The sequence below is a fragment of the Bombina bombina genome, chromosome 7 (genome assembly GCF_027579735.1).
Source record: "Bombina bombina isolate aBomBom1 chromosome 7, aBomBom1.pri, whole genome shotgun sequence".
Taxonomy (NCBI): Eukaryota; Metazoa; Chordata; class Amphibia; order Anura; family Bombinatoridae; genus Bombina; species Bombina bombina.
In genome coordinates, this window is record NC_069505.1 from 345,938,441 (window position 1) to 345,951,004 (window position 12,564).

Sequence of the window (12,564 nt, forward strand, 5' to 3'; positions counted from 1 at the left end):
CAAACACCCCCCCAACGGTAACACCCCCCCCACACACAACCAACCCCCCCCAAATTAAATAACTATCTAAAAAAACAAAGCTCACCATTGCCCTGAAAAGGCAACCTACTTGCTGGGCAAAAAATGGGCCAACTTCTACGCTTACATTCCTGCTTTTTCAAATAAAGATACCAAGAGAACAAAGATATTGATAATAGGGGTACATTAGAAAGTTGCTTAATATTGCATGCTCTATCTGAATCATGAAAGAAAAAAAATTGGGTTTCATATCCCTTTAATATAGGTTAAAAAATATTTTAAGGGGTTGGGCTGTTGCAGGTGTCAGGACGCGGAAGTGTCAGGTTCACACACAATTCGGTTGTTCGGTGTCTGTAATACCTACTGAGGGCGGCATGGACGACACCCTGTTTCAGCTAAAGTTCACAGCAAAACAGCTGGAAAAGTTGGCAAAGAAGGCAGAGAAGGATTCCAAGACAGAGCAAGCCAAAGTGAAAAAGGCTCTTACGCAGAAGAATGTGGATGTTGCCAGAGTATTACGCTGAGAATGCCATCCGAAAGAAGAACGAGGGTCTTAACTGGTTGCGGATGGCATCACGTGTTGATGCAGTGGCTTCCAAGGTCCAGACAGCAGTCACTATGAAGGGGGTGACTAAAAACATGGCTCAGGTGACAAAAGCGTTGGACAAAGCCCTGGGATCTATGGATCTTCAGAAAGTGTCGGCTGCCATGGATAAATTTGAGCAACAGGTTCAGAACTTGGATGTCCACACCTCGGTGATGGAGGACTCAATGGGTTCAGCAATGACACTCACTACACCGCAGGAACAAGTTGACTCCTTGATTGTACAGATAGCAGAAGAGAATGGGTTGGAGGTGATGGATCAGCTTAACCAACTCCCTGAAGGGGCTTCTTCAGTGGGAGAGAGCTCCACCTGCCCCCAGGAAGACCAACTTTCTCGCAGGTTGGCTGCTTTGAGGAATTAAACATCTACACTCTGCAGCTCAGTCCCCTTTCTTGAACTTCAGGAGTGCTGGGGTCACTTTATCACGCTGTGGCCTTCAGATATCGTTATGGGAGGATGCTGTAGCCTTGGCTTGTTCTGCTGCTGTACGGTTTCTCAGCAGTGCTTGATCTGGAGGCTGGCCTAGCTTGTGGCATAGTCTCACTGCAGATCCCTTGCCATTGGTGGATCTACGATCCTGCACAAAAGATCAGCATTTCTTTGTCAGTGCTATATAACCCCATTTAAAGTGCATATGAAACCTATTCTACCCTGAACTTCCTGTCTTTGAATCTGTTAATTGTTTCTTCGAAAGACTTGACTTCATATGAGTTAAGCACACACTGGACCAGGGGATTATGGCATTTGGGATTAGACACTGAAGAAGCCTCAATAGGAAATATATAAACACCGATCATGTTCAGCATTGGCCTTTGTGTGCTCAACAATTCTTCAAAATATAACTTTGTATGGGTCAACTGAGCCAACACATGAAATGCCACTCTGGAGATGTAATTTGGCAGGGTATATAACAAAACATTTTGTTCCGTTTCCTTTGTGTATTCATTACAAGCACTTCCTTCCCTATGTTTTGTCAGAAACTATCTTATTGGTGTAGAAATTACTTTTTATAGCAATTTTGATTTTATCCATTATTTTACTTGTTGCTAATTTTGGATTGTGTTTCTTGTTTAAGCCTTAAATTGGAAATTCATTTTCCTGATAGATTCTGTAAAAAACTTAATTGCCATATGTGACGCTCAGTGGTGAAACGGTATAGCTTCTTACTAATGGGTAAAATCTGTAAATGTGTCAGTCTGCAACATTACAAGCCAGTATCTGCAGCCTTGGTCACACTACATTTTATTGTTATCTGTATGGCTGCAGTATGGATAACTGCAGTGTGTGCAGCTAGAGTGATTGTCTGGTCTCCATCTTATGTGTAGTGTCTTCCTCAACAGAGCACTAAGATTCTATTTGTTTTATACCCATTAAATACTGATTCAGTTAAATCATTTTGCTGCCTTGTGTCCAGTATCCTCCAAAGTGTTGGAGGACCGATGCCAAGTTAACATAATGTAGAAGAGATACCGGTTTACTAGTCAGAGGCGCCTGCAGCATCCAACAGCTATACAATTCACTTGCGCAATAAACTATCGCCACGTTGTAAAGCTTGTATAATTAAAGGGATATGAAACAAAACATTTTTCTTTCATGAATCATACAGTTTTAAAAAGCTTTCCAATTAACATTCTATTATCTAATTTGATTCGTTCTGTTGGAGTCCTTTGTTGAAAGAGTAACAGTGCACTTTGGGAACTAGTTGAACACATTTTACAAGCTAATGACATGTATATAAGTGCAGCCACCAATCAGCAGATTGCTTCCAGTAATGCATTGCTGCCTACCTAGGTATGCTTATCAGGAGAGGATGCCAGGAGAACGGAGCATATTGGATAATACAATTAAACTGGAAAGTTGTTTAAAATGGCATTTTCTGTTTCTGAATAGTAAAGATTTAATTTTTTACTTTACTGTCCCTTTAATATGATTTAGTTGCTGTTTCTATAGAAACCTGGTTTCTGAGGGGTATCTTTAAAGCAGAGGTAGACTAATACACTTCAAATTGAAGATGGTTTTTCCCTAGGAGTTGGACAATGGTTTATGCATAATGTTAATATGTGCAATAGTAATAAACAAGAAGCCTGGAGTAAAATCTATGACCTTTTGGGTTTATAAAGCCCTGTTTTAGGGATACCCTTTTAAAAACTGTACAAAGTTGGTATTTTCTGATACATTTTTTGCCTTTGTCATTTTTTTTCTGTAAATTATCTGGTAAAATATTTACTTATCAAAATAAATTCTGTTGAAGCCAAAAAAAAAAAAAAAAAAAATATTTTAAATAAAATGAATTAAATCAATAAATTAAGAAGTTTATAACATGAGCAGCCAGACTTTTGTTAAAGGTTGGATTTCATACAAGAGAGCACAAAAAGACACGTAGAGGGAGAAGAGGTAGTTAGGGAAGGAAGAGACATCCTAAAATGAAGGGATCAATTTTATACAGCAACAAATTACAAAATGTAACCTTTCTAATAAAAAAGTAAAATTGTTGGTTGTGAGATAATAGATAGGGCGAGCCAAAAGCCTTTAAGAAAACGGGGTTGGTGGGGCAACAGAGGGGAAAATATTTAATTTCATCTGATAAATATACTGTGCGGCCACTTTATTAGGTACAGCCCTGCCTTGCACGTTGTACGTTGTACGTTGCAAGTCACATGGCCACAGTATTGGTATAAATACAGCAGAACAACCACCCTACTATTAGTTAAGCGTACAAACAGCACCGAGAATGGCGAAGAGCAGTGATCCAATAGACTTTGAATGTGTCAAGATAGTAGTTGCAAAACGTGCTGGACAAAGCATATTTGAAACGGCAGTACTCCTGAACTTTTCACGTACCCCAGTTTCAAGGGTGTATCGAGAATGGTAAAATTAACAAAAAAACATCCATTCAGCAGCAGTGCTGTGGAAACTTGAGCAAGCAAACAGACAGGCCACAATTTTGCGAATCACATCAGAATTCAACCTTGGTGCGGAGAAAAACATAACGCAACACACCACTAGGCGCACCTTGTTGTGGATGACCTACAACAGCCGGCAGCCACGTCAGGTACCATTGTTATCAGAGAAGAACAAGAGAGCATGCCTTATGTGGGCACAACAACACCAGTACTGGACCATCAAAGATTACTTGGTTAGAAGGTTACTTGGTCTGACGAGTCAAAGTTCCTAGTGCACGATGTTGATTGCAGGCATCGAATTTTCCGTCATGTCTGATGAAAACTGTGCAAAGTGGTGGGGGTGGTGTTATGGTGTGGAGAATGTTTTACTGGCACAAGTTGGGTCCATTGATACCCTAGATTCACGTCTAAATGCCACAGCGTACGTAAACATTGTTGCTGACCAAGTCCATCTGTTCATGTTGACAGTTTTATCATCAGGCTGATGGTTACTTCCAGCAGGAAAATGTGCCAGTGCACAAGGCCTGCATCACTATGGGATGGTTCCTGGAACATGACAATGACTTATCTTACTGCGGTAGCCTGCTTAGTTCTCGGATCTCAATCCATTTGAACGTCTTTGGGATGAGCTGGAAAGGGCTATTCGCATCAGGCCTACACATCCCTCGAATTTTCAGGAGTTGCGTGACATACTCATGTCTGCATGGTACGCAATACCTCCACAACATTTTCAGCATCTTAATAAATCCATACCTAGACAAATTTAGGCTGTTTTGAAGGCTAAAGGAGGCTCAACATGCTACCTAATAAAGTGGACGCACAGTGTATATATTTATATATATATATATATATATATATATATATATGTATATATATATATATATACAGTATCTCACAAACGGGAGTACACCCCTCACATTTTTGTAAATATTTTATTATATGTTTGTTTTTTTTTGTTTTTTTTTAAACAAGCTTTATTAAAGAGAAGATGAGAACAACCAAATCAATATATACAATCTTTGGAACAGTATTCATTACATACATAGCGCAATATACAATACAGCGTTGTGAAAGTCTTGAGGTTGTTCAAAGTTCAGAGTTCATATCCCAAAATCATACAGTCTGTTTCTCTTCATTAGTAATGTTATAGTTAGGTAAGTCCATAACTTTGAGCTTGTTTCTGCTAGCTAATAAGCTCGCAAAGTGATAAAATTCCTATTAACTGGTTAAATCCAACTTTGGAACTCAACGTCAGGATCTTAACTTACATATCAACAGTAGGTACCCGGCTTTTGGTTACATTCCACCGAGTCTCGCTTTGTTCCTAACGTTATGGCCCTACTCACTGTTTCGTAAGGCTAAGATAACTAAGAAGGGAGAATTAGTAAAGTTCGGAAAGAAGAGTGGAGGAGGTAAGAGGGAGGAGGAGAAAAAAAAAAGGGGGGGAGGGTAAAAGGGAAAGGAGGGGGAGATGAGATGTGTGTTTGGGAGTGGCAGGGTGGCGCCTGAAGCGTCTCTCATGCCTTGTAGGTCTGTAGTATTGTCAGTCATTTATTATTTCTCATGTTATAGTCCCCTGTCCTCCCAGGTCAGTGTCATCATTTCATGGGTATCTAGTTTCCCTAATTTGAGGTAATGATACCATTCAACCTTAAGTAACTCGCCTACTCTGTGTCTCCATTCCTGCAGAGTCGGACCCTGCGCCTTTTTCCAATATACAGGTATCAGGCCTTTTGCGCTGTTTAGCATCAGTAAGAGGAGCAGGTACTTGTCCTCTCCTACCATCTTGGGGAGTTCGTGATATATTAGGTATGTGGGTTTTGGTGGTATTATGGTCTTTAGCTTCCTGCTCATTTCTCCTAACACTTCCTCCCAAAATGGGCGTACATGAGGGCATTTCCACCAAATATGCAGTAATGTTCTCTCTTCCCCACATCCTCTCCAGCAGCCCCCGTCCACATGTGGGTATATTTTGTGCAATCTGTGGGGTGTCATGTACCATCTACTCATCAGCTTGTAATGAGTTTCTTGGATTTTCATAGAGACCGAAGCCTTTTTCGCTTTAGCGAAAATTTTAATCCAATCTTTTGTCTCAATGTCTTGTGTAAGATCATTTTGCCATGCGGCAGTATATGACGGCAGGGTGGATCCTCCTTTTGTCAGCAGCTTCTTGTACAGTTGTGAGATTAGGTGTGTGGGGGTCTGTGTCATTGTGCATAGTGTCTCATAGAATGTTTTTTGTCTGGTCAGTGCTTTTTTACCTTGGTGTGTTGTTATATAGTGTTGCATCTGAGCAACCCTGAACCAAGATGTAAAAATCTCTGGTGCCCATTCCGACAATTCAGTTTGTGTTTTTAATTTTCCTTGATGTATAATATTGACTATGGAGGACTCTGCAAGAGTATGGAATTCGCCTGCCACGTGGGGTCTAAACTCCATGCCTAAGTCTAGGTTTTCTCTAATTGGAATATTTGGCGAGTGAAGCGTGGATATGTGTGGCTCTTTAAGAAGCGTCTTATCCCATACCTCAAACACCTGTGCTATCAGAGGGTATAGTGCGATGTCAGTTGGTCTGCCCTTGGCAGAAATCCATGCCAATGCACCAATGTCCCAGGATATCATTATCAATTTGGACCCAGGCTTTATTGCACATGTTTTGGCTCCACTCCACCAACCTCTGTAAAGAGATTGCTCTTTGGTACTCTGTCAGTAAGGGCACCCCCAAGCCTCCCCCATCTCTGGGTAAGTATGTGGTATGCTTTCTGATACATGGCTTGATGCCGTTCCATATATAGACTTCTATGGCTTTCTGTAATTGTTGTATGTATTGCGTGGATGGGGAGATAGGTATTGTTTGCATCACGTACAACACCCTCGGTAAGATATTCATCTTAACCACCCCAATATGCCCCATCCATGAGATGGTTTTATTTTTCCAGTTGGCTAAGTCATTTACGATCTCATCCCTAATGTTTTTATAATTAATCTCTATTGTCTCTTTTAAATTGGAGGTGAGCTTGATCCCTAGGTATTTTATGGAGTGATGTGCCAGTTTAATCGGGCAATTATTTCGGAGTGTGTCAATTAGGTCAGGTCTCTCTTTTATGATCAGGATTTCTGATTTTTGCGGGTTGAGTAGGAAGTTTGATACTCTTCCGAACGCCACAAATTCTGACATGGCTTCCCTTAACGAATCCGGGGCATTCGAGATAGATAGTAGTACGTCGTCGGCATACATGGAAAGTTTCTGTTCTTTCCCGCCCATCGCAAACCCTTTGATAAGCGGGTTGTTTCTAATTTTACTCGCTAAGACCTCAATCGTGAGTGCGAAGAGGAGCGGCGAAAGAGGACAGCCCTGCCTAGTGCCGTTGTTGATGTTAAACGAGTCGGAGAGTGTTCCGTTCACTCTAACTCTTGCGTTAGGGGAGGAGTATAGGGACATGATCATATTTATGATTTTAGCTCCAAATACGAGTTTTTGAAGCGTGTGCTTCATGAACGACCATCTCACCCGGTGAAAAGCCTTCTCAGCATCTGTAGTGACCAGGGAGAGAGGCGCTCCGTGTATTTGGGCATGCGTGATCATTTGAAGCACTTTCAGGGTGTTGTCCCTTGCCTCGCGGGCTGGGACAAACCCCACCTGATCAGTTGATACCAGGCCAGGTAGCAATTTGTTAATTCTGATAGCCAAGACCTTCGCCAGGATCTTAACATCAGAGTTTAGGAGAGAGATGGGTCTGAAGTTTTGGGGCTTGTCCTGCTGTTTCCCTGGCTTGGGGATTACGGTTATGTAGGCCTCCAACATGGAGCTTGGAAGCTTGGGCACTTGGGGCAGGGCATTGAACAGGTTTGCCAGAATAGGAGCCGGCTTGTGCGCGTATGTTTTGTAGTATTTGAGTTCGAAACCATCAGGCCCCGGACTTTTCCCCGAAGGGAGGTCTTTAATCGATTTCATGATTTCCGCTGTTGAGATTGGGGTATCCAGTGTATCCCTCTCCTTCTCTGTCAGGCTGGGGAGATCAACACCCTCCAGGTATTCTAGTATCGCCTCATCGTCTTGCGACGGGCGTGGTTGGCTCCCCCCCCCTTGCTCATTATGTGCTATGTTATACAGAGTTTCACAGAACACTCTGAAGGTTTCTGCGATCGAGTCTGCGTCCAGTCTCGCCACCTCTTCTTTATCTATTACGTGATGCACATAAGTCTTGAGTTTTTTCCTTGCAATCGCCCTGGCCAATAGCTTTCCGGCCTTGTCCTCGTACTCGAAGTATAGTTGTCTCAACATCAGCGCCTTTCTTTGGTATTCCTCCTGCAGATACTGCAGGAGGTTTTCCCTTGCTGTTGCCAGTGTTTGTGCTTTACTGACATCATTCGGCTGTAATTTATTAATTTGTTCCGCCTGTTCTACCTCCATCATCAGCGTCCGGTAGCGCTCCCTCTTAATTTTATTTAGGCCAGATTTCCTCCTGATCAGGAGACCTCTGACAGTGCATTTGTGCGCTTCCCATACTGTGGTGCTCTCTGTGTGTCCGTCATCATTAACCTGGAAGAAGTTCGTTAGTTCTTCTTGGATTTCTGCCTTGAAGACAGGGTCATCCAGTAATGTGTCATCCAGACGCCATACAAATGGTGTGACTGGTATATTAGGCCACAAGATTGAGCAGCTGACCGGGGCATGGTCTGACCATGTTATTGCATTGATGTTGCTACTTTGAGTGATCGTGAGTCCTGTGGTGTCTGTGTAAAGATAGTCAATCCTTGAATATTTTATATGTGGGTGTGAGTAAAATGCATTGCTGCCATGCATTTAAGTGTCCTGTGGGGATGATGGAGATGCCATCCGATGTGTCTAGGGCAGGGTCCAACAGGGCGTTGAAGTCCCCACCCAGAAACAGCATTCCAATTTTCATTTCTAGAAATTTTTGGATAACCTTCGAGAGAAAGGTGTGCTGTGAATGGTTTGGGCAGTAAATGTTGGCCATCGTGATGGGTCTGCCATACAAGGAACCGGTTACAATTAGATACCTGCCTTCAGGGTCTTTGTGTATTTGTGTTGGCTGAAAAGGTAGTTTTGTATGTAGAAGAATTCCTACCCCGTTTCTTTTTTTAGGCCCTGATGCAAAGATTGCAGTTGTGTAGTGACGACTATACCATTTAGGTTCATGTGATGCCGCAAAGTGCGTTTCTTGGAGGTATATAATGTCCCCGCCCATTCTCTGCAATTCTCTTTGCGCTATAGATCTCTTGTAGGGGCTGTTTAAACCTTTGACATTTAGTGATATTAGTTCTATTGGATGTGTTCTGGTGTGCCCCTGCCTAGGTGCCATGTTTTGTATGTTTCTATATGAGGGGCTAGTGCTCTGTGGGTGGAAGGGGGGGAGGACAAGAGAGAGAGAGAAAAAAAAAAAAAGGGGGGGGGAGGAGGGATTAATGTGTGAGGGGAGGGGTGATGAGGCTGTTAAGGAGGGTGTTAGTCCGTAAGGGGGGGACAGATGCCCCTAAGGGTGTGAGAGGGGAAGTAGAAAAAGAATAAAGCAGAGACTAAGCTGCTCTGCTATGCAATTAAGCAGTATTACAACTCAATTCAAAATAATTAGCACAGTCTTGCCTGTTCTAATACGGCAAATTTCAACAAAGATAAAAGAACTACTCTATTGTGGGGGGTAGTTGTCCCCTTTGTCTTCAAATCTGATATAAACTTTTAACATATACAGATTAAGTTAACATTTCCCAGAGAAAAGGTTATAAACTCAACTTAAACATTTTGCTGGACGTGTGGTGGTTGATCTCGGTCGTTGTCCTAGTTGTCTATCTGTTAAGGTGTTTTTCTGAACCTAGTGTCCTTCAATGTGTGATGGTCCTAGCATTGAACTGTGTCAGCGGTGATATCATCTAATTCGGCATTGTGTTTTGCCATGTTTTCGTGTTGTGTATGACTATGTTACAATGAGTTGTTACTCTTCTGAGATTTCGAATAGAACTTTATGTGCCTGTTCGTGTAATCGTCCGTTGATGTACCTGTCAGTCTTAAAGACACCAGTAGGTCCTATCAGATGTAGTATAGTTGTTGAGCAATGCCTGAGCTAACTTGTCATCTACTTGTTGTTCATTACAGTCTTAGTCTTAACTCTTGTAAAAACCTTTACACATCTAGATGTTCTAATCCTCAGTCGTTATTTCAATGCTGACAGTAAACATCCTAGGCGTGCAAGATAATATCTAAAATAATAACCACATTAAGCGATCACATCTTTAAGCCAGAAATTACCTTCACTATAGTGAACATACATGACATAAACATCTACACTCTCGCTAGGATATGACCTGTAAATCTAATCAAGCCTTAAACGCCTGTGTCCATGACAAATGTTCAAAGTACCTCACATCAGTATAATAATTGAAATTGTGTAAACCTGTCTTGATGTTGTCCCATCAGGCTAAGGGCTGTTGGTTGATTCTTGGATTGGGTCCAGGAGGGCCCCGATGACCTTCAGCCGCCTCTGGAGGTGGACGTATGTTTAGTCCCAGTGCTTGATTGAAGTTTGGAAGGTCTTCCGCTGATTTTAAAATGTGCGAGGTGTTGTTTTTTGTGACGATCAAGCTGGTGGGGAATCCCCACCTGTATGGCAGTCCCTTTTCTTTTAAGGCCGCAGTGACAAACCTCAAGTCTCTTCGTTTTTGTAGCGTGGTGGGACATAAATCAGAGTACACTTGTATTTCTGAGCCTCTAAATTCCAGGGGATGCTGTTCTCTGGCGAGCCGAAGGATCTCCTCCTTATCCCTAAAAGACAACAGCTTCATTATGACATCTCTTGGAGGTGCTCTGCTTGGTGGTTTGGGGTGTAAAGCCCGTTGAGCTCTTTCTATCTGTGTTTCTGGTGCTGCATCATTATTTTTAAGGTATTTGATAAAGTCTTGGATGTAATTTTGCAGGGCAGGAGGGTCGACTGCTTCAGTTATTCCTCGCAGCCTAAGATTGTTCCTCCTGCTCCTGTTCTCCAAGTCCTCTATACGGTCCATAAGTGTTTGCACTGTACCCTCCTGAGCCTGCATTTGACTGGTTTGATGTTGCAAGTCCGAACTGAGGATTCTTGCCTTTCTTCCACCTGCGTGACACGGCGGTCTACCGCCACAATGTCTCTTTTCAGCTCCCCAAACATAGACTTAAAGTCTTGCATCGCCTCTTTGATGTCTTCTTTTGAAGATAGGTGTTTTATATCTTCTCTTGTTAGGTAGCTTTGCATCTTGTTGTGTGGGCTAGGCTCGTGGACTTGCGCCAAGGTTGTCTGGGCAGGTGTAGTGCGGTCAGTGTCCACTGTGGACGTGTTTGGTTCCGCTGGGATCAGATAGTTCTCCAGAGCTGTTGACTGTGTGGGTCTGGTTGGTTTAGTGTTTCTTTTGGTAGCCATGTCTAGGGATTGATGTAAACTGCTCTGCTTCTCCCTCTTTGTGCTCTGTGTTGCTTTATAGCACTCACGGGTGTACACTGTGCTGGTGTTAGACCTCTTTATTTGTTTGCTTATTTTTAGCCCCCAGTGGGCAATGAACCTGTGGCTGGGATTGTGCACTGCACGTGGGGTTGTTAGATTTGCAGGCCTAAGGTACAGCTCCGTCTCGTCTCCTTTGCACTCTGTGTTGTTATGTGTTGCACCAGGGTGTATTCTGTGCTAGTGCTGAGGTTTTTAATTTAGTTATTTATTTATTTACACCCCAGCGGACATCAGACCAGTGCCTGTGGTTGCACGCTGCACAAAGAGTTGCTGGCTCTGCAGGCCCAGGGTACAGCTTAGGGCCCTGCAACTGGCGAGTTAGATTAGAGTTGGGGTATGTCTGCTGCAGCTTAAGGTGCTGTGCTTGCCGTTCTGCTGCCTGCTGTGGGCAACTGTGGTGATCACTATTACTCCCTTGCTCCCAGTGTGTAGGGTTTTTAAATATGTGTGCTTCAGCTTCAGGTGTGCCCCTTTTCCTTATTGCCTATTGTGGTCCTGCTCTCAAAGTCTCTAGGGCCCTGCACTGCTCCCTCTACTCCAGCCTGCGCTGCGCCTCACTTTAGCGCTTTGTGTCCTGGGGCTTAAGGGGTCTATGGTAGCGAGAGGGTGGAGTGCTTATAGCTGGCCTTACCGTCCGCCAGATGAGGAAGAGGTCTGCTCAGTCCCTTTGTGCTGCCTTATGAATCAGCGTTGATTCCGCTCCCGCTGACCGCAGCATGGCCACGTGGTCGCCACCTCTGCAAGGCCTGTATGTCCCGGCTCTGAGTCGCAGCGTGAAACTCTTGCAGGGCTACGCGGGGAGGCCGTTGGTGAGTCCGGTTGTGCTGCGGCGTGTGAGGTGCCCCTTCTGCTACTTATCACATTTAGATGTGTATGGGCCCGCTTACACCCCTGTCTCCTCTGCCCGGCTCTCTCTCCCCACGGTCCCTGCACTTTGAGCAGCGCTGTCTGCTTGTAAGGAGTCTCTGCACTTTAGAAAGGTTGCCGGATCTGCCCCTGGTCACTTCTGCTGGGTGTTTGTGGGCACTCTGTGCTATTTTTAAGGTTATGGGAGAATGTTACATTACTTTGAAGACTCAGGGGACTCCAGAGCTCTGAGTCTAAGCAGCCATCTTAGTCCGTGGCTAGGCTCCGCCCCCTTTATTATATGTTTTTATATGACAACACTGAAGAAATGACACTTTGCTACAATGTAAAGTAGTGAGTGTACAGCCTGTATAACAGTGTAAATTCGCTGTCCCCTCAAAATAACTCAACACACAGCTATTAATGTCTAAACCGTTGGCAACGAAAGTGAGTATACCCCTAAGTGGAAATATCCTGTGATTTGTTAGTGTTACAAGGTCTCAAGTGTGAATGGGGAGCAGGTGTGTTAAATTTGGTGTTATCACTCTCACACTCTCTCATACTGGTCACTGGAAGTTCAACATGGCACCTCATGGCAAATAACTCTCTGAGGATCTAAAAAAAAGATGGCACAGGCTATAAGAAGATCGCCAAGACCCTGAAACTGAGCTGCAGCATGGTGGGCAAGAATATACAGCGGTT

General features: G+C 43.5%; 1 protein-coding gene and 1 pseudogene across 2 annotated transcripts in view; one reads left to right on the forward strand and one right to left on the reverse strand.

Annotated features, from left to right (window-relative positions):
• LOC128666415 (inter-alpha-trypsin inhibitor heavy chain H2-like) overlaps nt 1-12,564 on the reverse strand; it is a 165,858-nt gene that overhangs the window by 128,952 nt on the left and 24,342 nt on the right. The window lies entirely within an intron of this gene.
• Nucleotides 308-1,589, forward strand: LOC128666416 (charged multivesicular body protein 1a-like; annotated as a pseudogene).